This window comes from Chiloscyllium punctatum, chromosome 6, assembly GCF_047496795.1.
Source record: "Chiloscyllium punctatum isolate Juve2018m chromosome 6, sChiPun1.3, whole genome shotgun sequence".
Classification (NCBI taxonomy): Eukaryota; Metazoa; Chordata; class Chondrichthyes; order Orectolobiformes; family Hemiscylliidae; genus Chiloscyllium; species Chiloscyllium punctatum.
In genome coordinates this window covers 7,698,682-7,716,334 of record NC_092744.1, presented here as the reverse complement: position 1 = coordinate 7,716,334, position 17,653 = coordinate 7,698,682, and the positions used below count along the sequence as shown (strand labels likewise).

General features: G+C 43.7%; 1 protein-coding gene across 2 annotated transcripts in view; it reads left to right on the top strand.

Moving 5' to 3' along the window:
* The window catches only part of LOC140478698 (sodium/hydrogen exchanger 9-like), a 480,261-nt gene that overhangs the window by 395,801 nt on the left and 66,807 nt on the right, over positions 1–17,653 (top strand). Inside the window, exon 15 of one of the 2 annotated variants that reach the window (XM_072572001.1) lies at positions 912–923. The exons of the other annotated variant lie outside the window; for it this stretch is intronic. The gene's annotated coding sequence lies outside the window, so the exon portion shown is untranslated. Of the gene's footprint in view, positions 1–911; positions 924–17,653 lie in introns of those variants that run through there. 2 annotated transcript variants of the gene reach the window in all.

Below are 17,653 nucleotides of genomic sequence, written 5' to 3'. Positions count from 1 at the left end.
GCACATTTTTTTTGGACTGTGGGAGGAAACCGGAGCACCCGGAGGAAACCCACGCAGACACAGGGAGAACGTGCAAACTCTACACAGACAGTCGCCTGAGGTGGGAATTGAACCCAGGTCTCTGGCGCTGTGAGGCAGCAATTTCTGTTTTGAAGCTGTTGGTTGGTTCGCCGAGCCAGTTGGTTATTTTGCAAATGTTTTGCATAACATCCTCAGTGCTGTGTAGCCTGTGGATGGAGCACTGTTGTTGTGATCTGGCCACAATTTATATGGCGGGTTGTTCTATTTCCAGTTTTGTGCTGTAGTGCTCCGTAGATGGGGTCTACTTCAGCGTGTTTATTTATGGAGTCGAACAGTGCAGTGCTTGAAAAGCACAGCCGGTCAGGCAGCATCCGAGGACCAAGAGAATCGATGTTTCGAGCATAAGCCCTCCTGCTCCTCAGATACTGCCTGACCTGTTGTGCTTTTTCCAGCACCACACTGTTTGACTCTGATGTCCAGCATCTGCAGTCCTCACTTTCTCCCTGTTTATTTGTGGAACGAGCGGCTGTCTACCAGGCCTTGAGAATTTCCCTTGTAAATAAAACCAAGCTCGGGAATTCCTGGAGGCACGGTATTCATCCATTTAGTTCCATAAGTAAACACATTAGAATAGACCCCCACCTACAGAGCACTACAGCACAAAACTGGGACCTGCGACAGACAGAGCTGTACCAATTCTGGGCAGATCACAATAAACAGCACTGAAGACGTCACCCAGTCGGGAGACGAAGCGTTTGCAAAATAATCAACCAGCTCAGCAAACCAACCAACAAGTTCAACCAAAACCGAGCTACAGATCTACACAAATACATTAAATTTCTGGGTTTTGTTTTGCTTCAGCTTGCAGCTCTTTGTTTTATTTCATTCAGTGTTCTTCTGGGTGGGACTGAGGCAGATGTTCTACAGGATCCAAGATGCACCTGGCAGGTGGAGAATTAGGGGAATCGCCAGGATAAGGAGCAAGGGATCAGGTTTTCATGTGTTCTATTGAGAGTTGTTGAGAAAAAGCCTCTCATATCGTCGAAGCTGGCTGGAATTTGACAATCTTCTAAACAAATATGGGAAAATGTCCAGTAAACCTTTCAATGAGCTAATCGGCAAGCTAAATGACAGAGAGATAATGCCTTTCTAAGGCATTTTGCCAAGTGCAGGGGATTTACTTTATCATGAACGCTATGCTCTGTGATTGTGAAGAAATCTGTTATTTGGGGTTTTCGGAGGGTTTCAGCTTTCATCTGAACTAGGCAAGCCTGCTCTGTGCATTTTTGGACGCTCCTTTGAATATTCTGTGCACCCACAACTTTAAGAGCCATTGTAGGCAGACGTCCCACCACAGAATCATAACAGTGGCACAGTGGTTAGCAATGCTGCCTCACAGCGCCAGAGACCCAGGTTCAATTCTCGCCTCAGGTGACTGTCTGTGTGGAATTTGCACATTCTCCCCGTGTCTGCGTGGGTTTCCTCCAGGTGCTCCAGTTTCTTCCCACAGTCCAAAGATGTGCAGGTTAGGTGAATTGGCCGTGCTAAATTGCCAGTAGTGTTAGGTGAAGGGGTAAATGTAGAGGAATGGGTCTGGGTGGGTTTCTCTTCAGAGGGTCGGTGTGGACTTGTTGGGCCAAAGGGCCTGTTTCCACACTAAGTAATCTAATCTAATCATTACTGGAATCACAGAGGTGCTCAGCATCACAAAGTCTTGTCGAGTCACATTGGATTTGCATTGATCAGTTAGAATATTGCACCCTAATCTGAGAGTGAGCTGGCCGGGGGGTACAGTGAAAACCGGTTAAATCAGTGCTCTCTCAAGGGCCCCCTGCTCACCACCCACCCCCTCCCCAACCCATTTCTCCCATTACTGATATTTTACCAATGGTGAAAGGGTGCTTGGGTTGTGGGCATCATGGCAGCAACTTATGGGCTGATTTGGGGGACCCTGTGCTCCATAATGTGCAAGTGAAATTCTCACTCTAAGCCAATTTGCAATAGGAACAGGAGTAGGCCATTCAGTCCTTTGAGCCTGCCCTGCCCTGCCATTCAATCTGATCATGGCTGATCATTTGACTCAATCCCCTGACCCCACTTGCTTCCCATGACCATTGATCCCTGGTTCATGGCTTTCTCATGATTTAAGTAAAATGGGTCTGGGGTGATGCAGTCATTTCATGGCTTTTTAAGCCATTTCAAGGGTCCATTGTCTCTACAAAACTCAGCCCTTTGAGTGGCTTTAGCCCAAGGTGCTCAACAAAATAAAATTTTAGAGCAAAGATTTAGAGATTCAAAACAGGAAGTGGTGGAAACACTCAGCAGGTCTGGAAGCTACAATATTGAAATCTACCCAACTGTTTTGATTGTTCAACGCAGCAGTGTGTTCAACACAAAGTCTTTTTGGAATTGAATATGTTTGCCTACAGTGTGTGTAGGCGATTATAGCTTTGGAAGACCAAGAGGACATTTGAACATGGTTGCATTTCAATCCAAACATCCCAAGTAATGAAATATTTACATGACTTCTCATGTGTTGGCAACTGTTTCCATGCCTGGCCCATATGATCCTTTTAAAATGTTTGTCAGTTGGTGTGGTTTGCAAACAAAACACAGTAAATCTCCTCTGGAGCATTTCAGGTTAAAAGTCTAGGTTAGAACATAGAACATTCCAGCGCAGTACAGGCCCTTCAGCCCTCGATGTTGCGCCGACCTGTGGAACCAGTCTGAAGCCCATCTAACCTACACTATTCCATTTTCATCCATATGTTTATCCAATGACCATTTAAATGCCCTTAAAGTTAGCAAGTCTACAACTGTCGCAGGCAGTGTGTTCCACGCCCTTACTACTCTCTGAGTAAAAGAACTCCCTCTGACATCTGTCCCGTATCTGTCACCCCTCAATTTAAAGCTATGTCCCCTCATGTTCACCATCACCATCCGAGGAAAAAGGCTCTCCCTGTCCACTTATCTAACTCTCTGGTTCTCTTACACATCTCAATTAAATGACCTCTCGACTTTCTTCTCTCTAATGAAAACAAGTTTTCGACTTGCTTCTGCTGAAATGACTGACTTTAGCACTGTGTCTAAAATCTGCAGTTCCACATCATAGCGTTGGGGTGTCAGACTATTTTATCTGAGTGGGGTGAGGATCGTCCTGTCGCAGAGTTTGAACCTTCCCTTTCAGGGTTCACTTTAGGATTGCTGTCTGGTGGGCCTTTACAGACTGCTGCAAAAAGTGGGCACTTCATCTTCACTCGCTGCTCGCATTCTGCTGTCTTCAACACAATAATTACAAGCCAGTGTTCTCCTTTCGATTTGATATTGCTAGCTGCTCGAAAGTGCAGATTGGATTGTCTGGATCTTTATCCATCTCTCCACGGATCGCACTTGGTTTGTCCAAATCTGTGTCTGACTGAGAAACATAGAAACTTGGAGCAGGAGGAGGCCATTCAGCCCTTCGAGCCTGCTCCATCATTTAATATGATCACGGCTGATCATCCAACTCAGTCCCCTGTTCCTGCTTTCTCCTCTTGACCTTTGATCCCTTTAGCCCTAAGACTTTGAATCATAGACTTAAACAGCATGGTTTACCATGCCGAATGTAAACCCAAACCAAACTCGTCCCATCTGCCTGCCCCTGGTCCGCTTCCCTCCAAACCTTTCTTATTCATGTACATATAAGCATATATTCCTGCTTCCTTGCTAAACACATGCATGCAAAATGACTTAGCTACTAGCAGATTAAAAAACTGTTTTCCCCACGTTGGATATGCTCTCTTGTTTATTTTAATGTGATCACCACAAGATTCACAACTTGTCCTTTGAGCTTGGTTTTTCCGTTGACCTTTTTGTGGATACTTACTGCTTTACTACACATCGTCACACTTTAAAAACTGCAGACTGGTTTTCACCCCAGTGACAGACTGGGACTGCCTCTCCAGGATGTGGACAGACCCTTCTGTTCTCCCTGGCTGTGCACTGTAGCTGTTAATTTACAAACTCAGGCCTTCTGCACACATTTATAACTTCTTTTGGAGTCTGATTTAATTTTGTAAGCAATCGTCGTGTCGTGGTCAGATCTCAAGTATCTAACATGATTCTAGGAGAAAGTGAGGATTGCAGATGCTGGAGATCAGAGTCAAGAGTGTGGTGCTGGAAAAGCACAGCAGGTCAGGCAGCATCCAAGGAGCAGGAGAATCGATGTTTTGGGCATAATCCCTTTATCAGGCCTTGACCCACCAGCCTGATTTCTGAAGAAGGGCTTATGCTCAAAACGTCGATTCTCCTGCTCCTCGGATGCTGCCTGACCTGCTGTGCTTTTCCAGCAACACACTCTTGACTCTCTCCACGGATGCTGCCTGACCAACTGTGACCTCCAGCATTTCGTGTTCTCAGTTCAGATTCCAGCCTGTGTGGTTACATGCTCCTCTGTGATTCTATCTTTGATTAGCTCATCTTTTGATTGTGCAAATAGCTGAGTTTCTGCAAGCTGAGGAAATAACCTTCTGTATTGCTCAGGGAGCTCTTTTTCACCCTGTTCTCTCATGTTAAATATGTACCATTCTTAAATAACGTTCATCCGGGACTCATAGCATACTTCCAAAGCATTTCAAACTTAGACTGCGCTTTAGAGGAATTTAGGGTGGAATTACGTTCAGCAGGGCTCTTCTCAACATCAGAATCACAACCAGAAATTGGTGGGGAAACTCAGCAAGTCTGGCAGGGTCTGTGAGCAAAAAGCAGTGTTAACATTTCAAGTCCAATGACTCATCATCAGAGCAGAATGATTAAAAAAAAAACTATTCTGCCTTGCTCAGTAAATTTGTTGCTGTTGTATAATTCTGCCTTTGCATATAGAAAGAATTTAAGTTTTGTTTTCTATCCCTACCATTTGAACAGGTGCTGGTAGGGAAAAAGCTGTATGCAGTTTGTATACAGGAGCAGGTCATGGACTGGAACAAGTAAAGCACCTGACTCCCCAAAGCCTGTACAAGCCACATGGCAGGAGTGTAGGAGTGAACGGCCACTCGCCTGGCTTTCTGTCTGCTTCACTTGGTTCTCTCCGTGTTTTTCCCTTTGAGTTTGTTACTGTAGTTGGTGTGACTTTCCTTTAGGTTTGTTGGTAATAAGGGGTGTGATTGACCTGGACAGGCCCACAGAGTGATGAGGGGGGTGTGTGTCTGACCTGGACAGGCCCACAGGGTGATGAGGGGGGTGTGTTTGACCTGGACAGGCCCACAGAGTGATGAGGGGGTGTGTTTGACCTGGACAGGCCCACAGGGTGATGAGGGGGGTGTGTTTGACCTGGATTGGCCCACAGGGTGATGAGGGGTGGGATTGACCTGGACAGGCTCTCAAGATGACGAGAGGTGGGATTGACCTGGACAGCCCCTCCGAGATTGATAGATTCTTGTTGTCTAGAGGAATTAAGGGCTACGGGGAGAATGCTGGTAAGTGGAGCTGAAATGCACATCAGCCATGATTGAATGGTGGAGTGGACTCGATGGGCCGAATGGACTTACTTCCACTCCTATGTCTTATGGTCTTATGGTCTTAGGGTTCATGTTGCATTGTGAAAGAAAACAACAGAAGATGCTCAGGCTGTGGCATACTTTCTCCAGCAGATTGTGGTAAACAGCAAACCTTGTTCTAGGTTGTTCCTCAGTTGTAAATTCCATGACACCAATGCACTTTCAATGGGCCTTCACTTTTCAAGGTTTACCAGGATGTTGCCTGGTATAGGGGACTTTACCGATGAAAGTTTTGATAGACTGGGTTTGAGCTATGAATAAAGGTTGGATTGACTGGGTTTGTTTTCACTAGAACACAGGAGGTTGTAGGATGACCCGATAGAAGTTTATAAGATTGTGAATGGCATGGATAGAGTGGAAAGTATGAGGCTTTTTCCCAGGCTGGAGGGGTCAACTATTAGGGGACACAGGTTCAAGGTGTGAGGGGGGGAAGTTGTTTTAAAGAGATGTGTGAGGCATGTTTTTTGCACAAAGGGAAGGTAGTGGAAGCAGATATCATAGCAACATTCAAGAAACATCTGGACAAATATATGATTAGCAATAGAATAGAGGGATTTGGATCCTGTAAGTGAAGGCAGTTTTAGCATAGAAGGGCAAAATGTGGTGGCACAGGTTTGTAGGGCCGAAGGGCCTGTTCCTATGCTCTATTGTTCTTTATTCTTCACTCGTCCTTTAGGGAAAGAAATCTGCCATCCTTACCTGATCTGGCCTACTTGTGACTCCAGACCCACAACAACATGGTTGATTTGTAACTGCCCTTTGGGCAATTAGGGATGGGCAATAAATGCTGGCCCGGCCAGTGATGCCCACACCCCAGGAGCAATAACAAAAATTGATGTATAAACACATTTAGATTTAAGTCTTCCGATATGAAATGTTGCTTGATTTCATCAACAGTGTCATTAACAAGACCTTAATAAGTAAGGCACAAATTTTAGTCATTCATTAATCAAAGTTTTAAAGGTCTCGGAGTCCTTTAATCAATATGAAACAGAGCAGACCTGTCTGCCAAACCTTCTACAAATCATGGACCTTTTTATTCATCTCTAATTTTCATGATAAGGAAATCTACCCATCATTACCTGGATGAATTGATAAAGCGGTCTCTTTACATAGTGTACATCTTAAGGCTTGTTTATGAAGCCAAAATGGTTCCTATTCTCTGTTGAGTTCAGCAATTAAGATCAGAGACCTGCTAGACAGCAAAAGGATCAGAGTACAACATCCAGCTGGTCAAAATGCTGTCAGACTTCCTGTTGGTGCACTCTACATCCTGTGATAAATACTGATTAAGCACTCCCCAAGTGACAGCAAGCATCACCGTTGTCTTTTAAGAATCAAGGCAAGGCCACCGATTAGGAACAAAAACTCCAAAGGTCTCAGGAAGTCCCTGTGGCGTTGCTAATGATGTCTGAACTGAGTGTGTGGTTTGTGATATGTTAAGCAATGTTTCTGTGTCTTAAGGACTGTGCTGATGGTTTCAGACAGATCCCTACCCCTTTCTCTAAATCGTTCCACAAATAAGATTCTGTAATAGGGTATTTCATTTCATTTTTACTACTCTGTTGTCAACCTATGTTAACAGCAACTTGCATTTAAACTTTGTGCCTCTTTGACATCACGAAAGATTTCCTGTGGCGCTTCACACAATTGATGGAAGTATTTTGAGGATGTGTTGAGCGTCCGGCAGCAGTGTCTTTGTGTTTGTAAAGAAGGTCCATCATTCTTCTTGCTGCTGGTCACTGCCCAAAACACATTTGCATTTGTGTAGCTATCTGGTGAGGACAGGCTTGACTTTACTCTTTGGTGAAGTAGTGTGTCCGACTGTTCTGTACGTGCACAGAATTGCAGTCAGGCAAAATCCTGACAAATGAGGAAGGCTCATACTAATGCCTGTCTGATAGTGTAATTCTCCAGTTACCAATGATATGTGCTGACATCTAAATGGATAGGACTCACTATCGTTTATAATTCATGTGTGGTGTAGAGTTCAGAGAACCTTGATGTTTAAGGGGCTGTACTGTAATTGTGGCTGGAAAATATTAAATATTGTACGTACTGTGTCCTCCACAACAAGCTGAAGTGTACCAACGGAAACCCTCAAACCGATTATGCCCCACAACGAATGTTGTCAGAACCACTTCTCTGAAAACAGCAGTAACCACTGATTCTTCCTCCTCATCTTTGTGATAACCTTCTGTGCCTCAAACCCCAAGGGCACATGGGTGGGGCATCGATGTCAGTGTTATTGCTGGGTGCACGGCAGTCCCTGCCAGCAAACATAGCAACACCTTCCAACTCAAGGTGACCATTTGCTTTACCAAGACATTGAAGAGAGCCTGGACAGGTCAGAATGGAAGCAAAGCTGTTTGTTCCTGCATCATTCAAAAGAGAGCTGGATAAATGTTTGAAAGTGATGAAGTTAGAGGGCTATGGAAATAAAGGTGGAGAGTGAGACTAGCTGGATAGCTGTTTCGGGGGCTAGGGCAGACATGATGGGTCAAATAGCCTCCTTCATTATTGTCAAATTGTCTGGTTTCCCCCTTTCTGACATAGCAACTCATTCCATTCTCTGGTGAATAGAGCCATTCCTGAGTAACCATGTGCTCAGTTCATAAAGCATCAGTTGACCCTTTATTTCATACGATCATAGGGATTCTATAATCTAAAGTGTGGAAACAGGCCATTTGTTCACACTGACCCCCTCCGCCCCCCCCCCCCCCCCTCAAAGAGTATCCCACCCAGACCCATTCCTCTGCCCTCTTACTCTACGTTTACCCCTGGCTAATGCACCTAACCTACACATCCCTGAACAGCATGGGCAATTCACCTCACCTATACATCTTTGGACTGTGGGAGGAAACTGGAGCACCCGGAGGAAACCCACGCAGACACGGGGAGAATGTGCAAACTCCACACAGAGAGTCACCTGAGGCTGGAATCGAACCTGTGTCCATGGCACTGTGAGGCCGTAGTGCTAACCACTGAACCACCACGCCACTGTTTCTTCTTATTCTGAAAGCTCACTTCAGTCGAAAGTTGGGAACAATCTGCCAGGCCCCCCCCCCCCCCCCCCCCCCCAACAGCAATATCAAATACCTGGCCTAGACTTTCAGTTCAAGAGAAAGAAAAGATTGGCGTAAAAGTACTCTCTGCCAAATTCACGTGCAAAATTACTTAATAGAGTGGGAATATGGAGTCGGGTTTGTTGTGGCTTCATTTGATTGTGGCAAATAACTTGAAGTGAGTCATAAATAACGAGTCAATCTGCTCTCATTGTTGAGGGAGTGGTGGGGACAGATTATTTACAAACCGTGCAATCAAAAGGTGTAAGGGATGTACAGGAAAGTGGAATTCAGCTAGCAATCAGATCTCAGCAAATAGCAGAACAGGCTGGAGGGGCCAAATGGCCTACTCTGCCTGTTCCTAGTTCTTATTTTCATACACTTCCACATTCTGAAGCAGTCTTTTTCTCAATTTGGGTTACTCCGACACTAATTGTGTTTTGCAATTTATGAAACATCATCTTAATGTTTCAAATCAGTTGGTTAAGTATATTCAAAGACAAAATTAACAAGTGAGTCTTTCAGGATGTGAACATTGACACATCCAACCTAAGAATCTTCAAAACTATAATTTAGTAAGAAAAAATAACTAACAGCACTTTGGAAGCACTCAGGAAAGCTGTGAATTGTCACAGAAGCACAATCTGATCTTCAAATCTCCCCTGTTGCCATCACTTCACTGCCATGACAGATAATTCTGTTTAGCAGGAAAAACTCCACTTGCTAGAAATCTGAAACAAAAAAAGCAACCAAAATGGAAAAATATGGCGGGTTTGTGAACATTTGTACTGGGAAAATGCTCAACCTTTCAGCTTCACCGTCTTCTTCCCAACTGAGAGCATTTAAGAGACAGACACACTTAGGAATAGAACAGAGAAGGTTTTCTGAGAGGGGAGATTCTGGAAGATGGAAAAATACAAACAGATAAAACAAAACACCCATCAAACCATCATCAGGTGATGCAACAGACCATAAAGGATGGTTGAATCGAATAAATGTTGAAAATGGCACAAAAGAAACAGGTGAAGTGTGAATAACAAGGGCAGTGAGAGCCGGAGAGAAAATAGGAGAGGTGGACAATGTTGTAAATCTGAAGTTTCAGGCTATAAATTCACCATAGGCCCACCCCCTCATTCAAGAAAGCAACAACTGGTGGTGGTTTAACCTGAGGGTCACCAGAGGTTGAGAAGGAGAGTCCTTCGTGATAACTTAACATAGAACATTACAGCGCAGTACTGGCCCTTCAGCCCTCGATGTTGTGCTGACCTGTCATACCAATCTGAAGCCCATCTAACCTACACTGTTCCATGTACATCCATATGCTTGTCCAATGACGACTTAAATGTACTTAAAGTTGGCGAATCTACTACCGTTGCAGGCAAAGCATTCCATACCCTTACTACTCTCTGAGTAAAGAAACTACCTCTGACATCTGTCCTATATCCATCACCCCCTCGTTCTCGCCGTCCCCATACTTGGAAAAAGGCTCTCCCTGTCCACCCTATCTAACCCTCTGATTATCTTATATGTCTCTATTAAGTCACCTTTCAACCTTCTTCTCTCTAACAAGCCTCAAGTCCCTCAGCCTTTCCTCGTAAGACCTTCCCTCCATACCAGGCAACATCCTAGTAAATCTCCTCTGCACCCTTTCCAAAGCTTCCACATCCTTCTTATAATGCGGTGACCAGAACTGTACACAATTCTCCAAGTGTGGCCGCACCAGAGTTTTGTACAGCTGCAGCGTAACCTCATGGTTCCGCAACTCGATCCCTCTATTAATCAAAGCTAAAACACTGTAAGCCTTCTTAACAACCCTGTCAACCTGGGTGGCAACTTTCAAGGATCTGTGTACATGAACACCAAGATCTCTCTGCTCATCTGCACTACCAAGAATCATACCATTAGGCCAGTACTTTGCATTCCGGTTACTCCGACCAAAGTGAATCACCTCACACTTGTCCACATTAAACTCCATTTGCCACCTCCCAGCGCAGCTCTGCAGCTTATCTATGTCTCTCTGTAACCTACAACATCCTTCGTCACTATCCACAACTCCACTGACCTTAGTGTCGTCTGCAAATTTACTAACCCACCCTTCTATGCCCTCATCCAGGTCATTTATAAAAATGACAAGCAGCAGTGGACCAAACACCGACCCTTGTGGTACACCACGAGTAACTAGACTCCAGGATGAACATTTCCCATCAACCACCACCCTCTATCTTCTTTCAGCAAGCCAATGACTGATCCAAACTGCTATATCTCCCACAATCCCATTCCTCCGCATTTTGTACAATAGCCTACTGTGGGGAACCTTATCGAATACCTTGCTGAAATCCATATACACCACATCAACCAGTTTACTCTCACCTACCTGTTTGGTCACCTTCTCAAAAAAACTCAAAAAGGTTTGTGAGGCACAACCTCCCCTTCACAAAACCGTGCTGACTACCCCTAATCAAATTATTCTTTTCTAGATGATTATAAATCCTATCTCTTCTCACCTTTTCCAACACTTTAACAACAACTGAAGTAAGGCTCACTGGTCTATAATTATCAGGATTGTCTCTACTCCCCTTCTTGAACAAGGGGAACCACATTTGCTCTCCTCCAATCTTCTGGCACTATTCCTGTAGACAATGATGATTTAAAGATCAATGCCAAAGGCTCAGCAATCTCCTCCCTGGCTTCCCAGAGTATCCGAAGATAAATTCCATCCGGCCCAGGGGACTTATCTATTTTCACACTCGGCAGGATTTCTAATACTTCTTCCTTGTGAACCTCAATCCCACCTAGTCTCGTAGCCTGTATCTCAATATTCTTCTCGACAACATTATCATTTTCTAGAGTGAATACTGTCAAAAATATTCATTTAGTGCTTCCCCTATCTCCTCTGACTCCATACACAACTTCCCACTACTATCCTTGATTGGCCCTAATCTTACTCTCGTCATTCTTTTACTCCTTAAATACCTAGAGAAAGCCTTAGGGTTTCCCCTGGTCCTATCCACCAACAACTTCTCATGACTCCTCCTGTCTCTTCTGAGCTCTCTCTTTAGGTCTTTCCTGGCTACCTTGTAATCCTTAAGTGCCCTAACTGAGCCATCACATCTAATCCTAACATAAGCCGCCTTCTTCCTCTTGACCAGAGATTCCACTTCCTTCGTAAACCACAGCTCCCGTGCTGTACAGCTTCCTTCCTGCCTGACAGGTACATACTTATCTAGGACACACAGGAGCTTTTCCTTGAATAAGCTCCACATTTCTAATGTGCCCATCCCCTGCAATTTCCTTCCCCATCCTATGCTTCCCAAACCTTGCCCAATCACATCGTAATTGCCTTTCCCCCAGCTGTAACTCTTGCCCAGTGGTATACACCTATCCCTTTCTATCACTAAAGTAAACATAACAGAATTGTGATCGCTATCACCAAAGTGCTCACCTACTTCCAAGTCTAATACCTGGCCAGGCTCATTACCCAGTACCAAATCTAATGTGGCCTCGCCCCTTGTTGGCCTGTCTATTTATGTGTCAGGAAGCCCTCCCGCACACACTGGACAAAAACTGACCCATCTATAGTACTCGTACTTTAGTGTTCCCAGTCAATATTTGAAAAGTTGAAGTCCCCCATGAGAACTACCCTGTCTCTCTCTCACTTCTATCGAGAGTCATCTTTGCTATCCTTTCCTCTACATCTCTGGAACTATTCGGAGGCCTATAGAAAACTGAAGCTGGTGCACGAACTGAACCCACACTGTTGGCATCTCTCTGCATCACAAACCAGCCATCCAACCAACCGAGCTAACTGACTCTAACATTTAGCTCAGTTTCTGGAAAGGGCACAGAAGTTATTGTAGCAGGAATGTGATTGTGCAAAAACACTAATGCTTTGAGAGCATTCACAGCAATCTCCAAACTCTGCTGGCGTGATTAGAAAGGTAGATCTTTCTTTTAATTCTCATTATATGCATTAATGTATTCATCAGTCAGAAGCATTTACAGACTGGTATCAAAGTGCCAATGATTATTTTTGGTTCTTGAAATTATGAAAACTGTATCTGTTATCAGTGGAGCTGCCGAACCTGACTGGATCAGTTAAGAAACATCAATTACTTTTTAATCTATCACGTAGCTGTTGAGAGACCAAATCAGTAACTAATTCTGAGTATTTATTGAACTCCATGATTAATGAAATGTTCCATCAGCATCCTTCTTTCAAAATATGTTTTTTTTATTAGAATCCATTTGGAGACAAAGTTTCATGTCCTGACACTTTGAATGACTATCTTGTAACTCAGTTGTGTTGTCAGAACTCGCTGTGTCTTCCCAGGTAGCAGGCACTCCTACTGAAGACTCAGCTAACTCACTCTGTTGGATGCCTGGAGAAAGGGTTTTCCTCAAGTCGTGATGTTGCCAAAGAGAGGTCTTCAAATTGTTGAGCCTCCTGTCTATCGGCATATAGAGGAAGAGGCAAATATAATTCATCCAAGTGGTAACATCTTCATTGCACTCACCGTTGAAGGTTAGAATCAGTTTTTCTTTTAATCCTTTAACAGAATGAGGGTGTCACCAGATAGACAGCATTTATTGCCCATCCCTAATTGCCCAGAGGGTCTGGAATCACACTTAGGCTAGACAAGGTAAGGACAGCAGACTTCCTTCGCTAACGGGCATTAATGAACTGGATGGGTTTTACTGACAATTGGCAGTGGATTTATAGTAGTCATTAGAATCTTAATTCCTGATATTTATTGAATTCAAGTTCCACCATCTGCCATGGTGGTATTCGAACCCACAGAACATTATCTGGGTCTCTGGATTAACAGTCCAGCGATAATACCACAAAGCCATCACCTCCCTGATGCTGGGCACAAACCTTTACTGGCTCACAAGTTTGCATAGCACTGAGAATGGTGGCCTCTTGACTGACCTTCTGGGAGTAGATTGCAGTGCATTAGGGCTCTGACTGTCTGGTTGTGACCCTCTGATGTTGCCTGACAAGCAACTCTGTGAAAAAAAAACAAACCTCTAAAATGTGGTTCACAACCACATGGAGATTAGGAATGGGCAGTATACATAGCATGTGGCCCTTCCACCAGCACATGTAAAGCTATGAGAGGGACAAGTTAATGAAGCGATGTTATTGGTGGGATACATCACCCAGTTGGTTACCTTTGGAATTCAGTAGTGTGGGCCAAGACCCAAACCATTGTATGAGCCCAAGCACTTTGAGGAATACTGTATATGTGAGGAAAAGCAGAATCAACCATTCAATTCCATCACAAGATCTCATAGGTTCAATTCTATGGAATAAATAAATTATACTATAATACTGAGGGAATTATGCTTCAAAGGTCGTTAGCTTTACACTGTAGACTTGGCCCACAGCCCAGGCAAACTGTGTGACAGGGAGATTATTTACATAGTGAGGGATAACAGTTGACTTTGCTTCATGGACATCTTTATGTGGTTATGATTTATTTTTACTGTGATCTCTTTTGTCAATATCTGATTATTTGCCCTAAATTAAGAGATATGAAATGCTCAAAGTTTCTGTTATTGACACTTTAATGGTCAACTTTAATTGGCACTTCCATAGCATTGAAAGAACATAAGTTTTGTTTTGAAGAAATATAAATGAGTTATTTTCTTTTTGAAGCAGTTTCATGCAAGACTTGCTACTTTAGGGTCCATTGTTCTGGACACAGTGAATGCTGAGTTGAGGAACCATGAGTTGGCTTGTTGCTTCGAACAGGCCATGGGGGTAGATGGAAAAGTAGGATTTAGCATTGAGTTAGCAAACAGGGGTTATGAATCCAGACCATGGTTCATTAATCCTCTGAGGGGCTGGGTATCTCAAGTCTTGGAGAGGCTTGCTCAGCTGTAAAAACTGTGTGACCAGCGGATGTGACCCCTCTAACTGAGCTGGCTTGTTAAGGAAAGTGAGGAGCAGGCACTCACACTGCACCTTTACCCCATGCCTGTGAAGATTGGAGGTGTCCAGAATGGGCATGAAGTTTAGCTGCCATTTTTAAAATGGCTCCAGAGTCATAGAGGGCAGAAAAGGACTTTCAATTGGTTGAGTGTTCTTTCTATTCATTCATGGGAGGGATGAGGGCAATATTTATTGCCTCTACAGCAGTTAAGAGTCAACCACATTGCTGTGGGTCTGGACTCACATGTACGCCGTACTGGACAAGAGTGGCAGCTACCTTCCCTTAACGGCATTAGTGAACTACATATCGTAACATTCAAGGAGATGGGGCAAGTGCAAGAAATTAGGATGAGCACACTTTTGGTGGTAGTTATGTCAGTGCAGACTTAATGGGCTGAAGAGTCTTTTCTGTATTGTATGAATCTATGAAGTAGATTTTTTTTTGCAACAATCGCCAATTGATTTGAGGGCATCATTCGACTCTTAATTCCAGATTTTTAATATCAAATTCAAATCCCACCATCTGCCTTGGTAGGATTTGAACCCAGATCCCCAGAACGTTACCTGGATTAACAGTCCAGCGATGATATCACTCCCTGACCTATCTACATTCATCTCTTTTTCCTGCGCTGTCCCTATCGCCTATAATGTTAGTACTTTTCAAGTGCTCACCCACGTGCTTAAAGATTGTGAGGTTTCTGACCCCTACTACCTTCGTTGGACTTCAGACTCTAGTAGAGATCGGGACCATGAGGTAATATTGCACAAACATAGCTTAACACATACAGAATAACAAATTGAGGGGCCAAGCAGTAATCCCGATCTCTTTGAACAATGTGTGTAAACCAGCAACATTACTGTCATAGATTTTATCATTGTGCTATTAATTCTGCAGGAGTAATGCAATTTGTTTATCTGCTAAAATATGAAACAAATTGCAACATTCCTGGTGTGATAAAGTTAAAAAGTTTCAAAATGTGCATTAAAACTAAATATTGACAAATTTATTTGTTTGTTTACAACCAGGCATCTACTTTTAGATGAAAGAGACACACATAAAAATTACTTTAAACAAATTGAAATAAAATCATTTTGTTTCAGAGACTGGGGATGCTTGCCCTTTTAGGTACACCTGACCAGTTAGAATAACTACCCTTGGCATTCTATAACACGCTTCGATTGGCACATTCCTGAATATTTAAGCAAGGGCATGGACATTGAAAACCAAGCAATCAGAATCAAGGGCACCTTATTCTATTGAAAATAGCTCCATAAATATATAATTAGCCTTGTATTTTAATTTTTAAGACTGTAATTTAAGAAGTTTTGGCATTGGCAACCAACGCAAAATAAACAAAGGACACTTTTTTTCTTAGAAAGGTGGGAAAGGCATCCAGAAGTTTACATTTGGCCAAACACTCATCCAGTCAGCCAGTCAGAACACTGTGTCTCTTTGGATTCCACTCATAGACTCTGGTGACAGAATTTCCGCATTGACATGTCACAGTGCAAGCCCTTTGTGTGCTGCGTTCAAATTGTCTCCTGAAACTTTTTTTTGCCAGTTGTGCAGAAGGAAAGGGTGGGACCCATTTGTACGGCTACTTCCTGAGGATTCTGGGACAGCCAAGTTTGGTTTGCACCAGCGTGCTGTGCCCAGCATCCCATAAACTGTGCAAAGTTGTCAATGATAACTTTGGCTTAGCTTCAGTATTTCACAAAGGATCTAATCACTCTTCTATCCAGACCCTATTGGACCAGGGAGAGACTGTTCACTATCTCCTCCTGCCTCTGTCCAAGCACCTTGAGGCTCAGTTGCCAGAAAAGGTTCACATTCCACTCCACTCTCAACTATCCTTCAATCCAACTCTTAAATTTAAACCTTTAGTTTCTCGCTGAAACTGCCAGCTGCCCTTGGCACATTGCAACTTCACCATATTGGAGTTTTTGCAGGGCATTGGTAATGTCCCTCCCTCTGAGCCAGGAGGCTTGGGTTCAAGACCCACCTGTCCCGGAGGTGTGTCATACCACCTCTGACCAGGTGGATTAGAAAATATCGACAGCTTCACCAAAATTTACAATGAGTTGCCGAGAAACAGTCACTGTTTCTACTGCACACTTCATTCTGAGATTCTAGCATCATGTTGCTTGCCATATTGCTCGAGCCCCAGTGGTTAGATATTTAAAATAAAACTGCTACTCTTTAATCTTCTTTTTTTAAAATAAGACATGCAACCTTGCTGCTTTTAGTCACTTTCAGAGCCTGAGAGTTTGCCTGAGCTTGAATGGAGAGAAATATGGCAGAGTTGGCAAGACAACCACAAAATATCATCTGTCAGAGGTGTTCCCTGTGCAGGCAATTCAAACACATACTTAACAGTTTACAGCTCAAACAGGCATAACTGTGTCTTGTAATAAGTTGGCTGTTTCAGTCAACCGTGAATTATTGTCGTTCACGCAGAAGTTGAAATCCAAGTCCATTCCAACTAGTTCAAGCAGGAAATTACAATGTGTGAGTTGATTTTTGGCAAGCATATTTTTATGAGAACTACCCTTCGATAACATGTAATTTGCAGGATGGGAATATTGACACGTCAGTTCGAGTGTGTTCTGGTCACCCTGTTGTAGGAAGGCTATTTAAAATTGTGCTCTATTCTTGATGAAGGGCTTTTGCCCGAAACGTCGATTTTCCTGCTCCTCGGATCCTGCCTGTGCTTTTCCAGCACCACTTTAATCCAAGCTCTGGTTTCCAGCATTTGCAGTCCTCACTTTTGCCGATTTAAAATTGTGGACAGGGTTCGGAAAAGATTTACCAGGATAATGCCTGGACCGGAGAGTTTGAGTTATAAGGAGAGGCTGGATCGGCTGAGACTTTTTTCACTGGAGTCGATGAGACTGAGGGGTGACCTTAGAGATTTATGAAATCATGAGGGGCGTGGATGAGGTGAATAGCCAAGGTCATTTCCCCAAGGGTGGAGGTGTCCAAAACTAGAGGACATCTTTTAAAGGTGAGAGAAGAAAGGTTCAAAAGGAGCCTGAGGGGGGCAACTTTTTCACACAGAGAGTGGTTCGGGTGTGGAATGAACTTCCAGAGGGGCTGG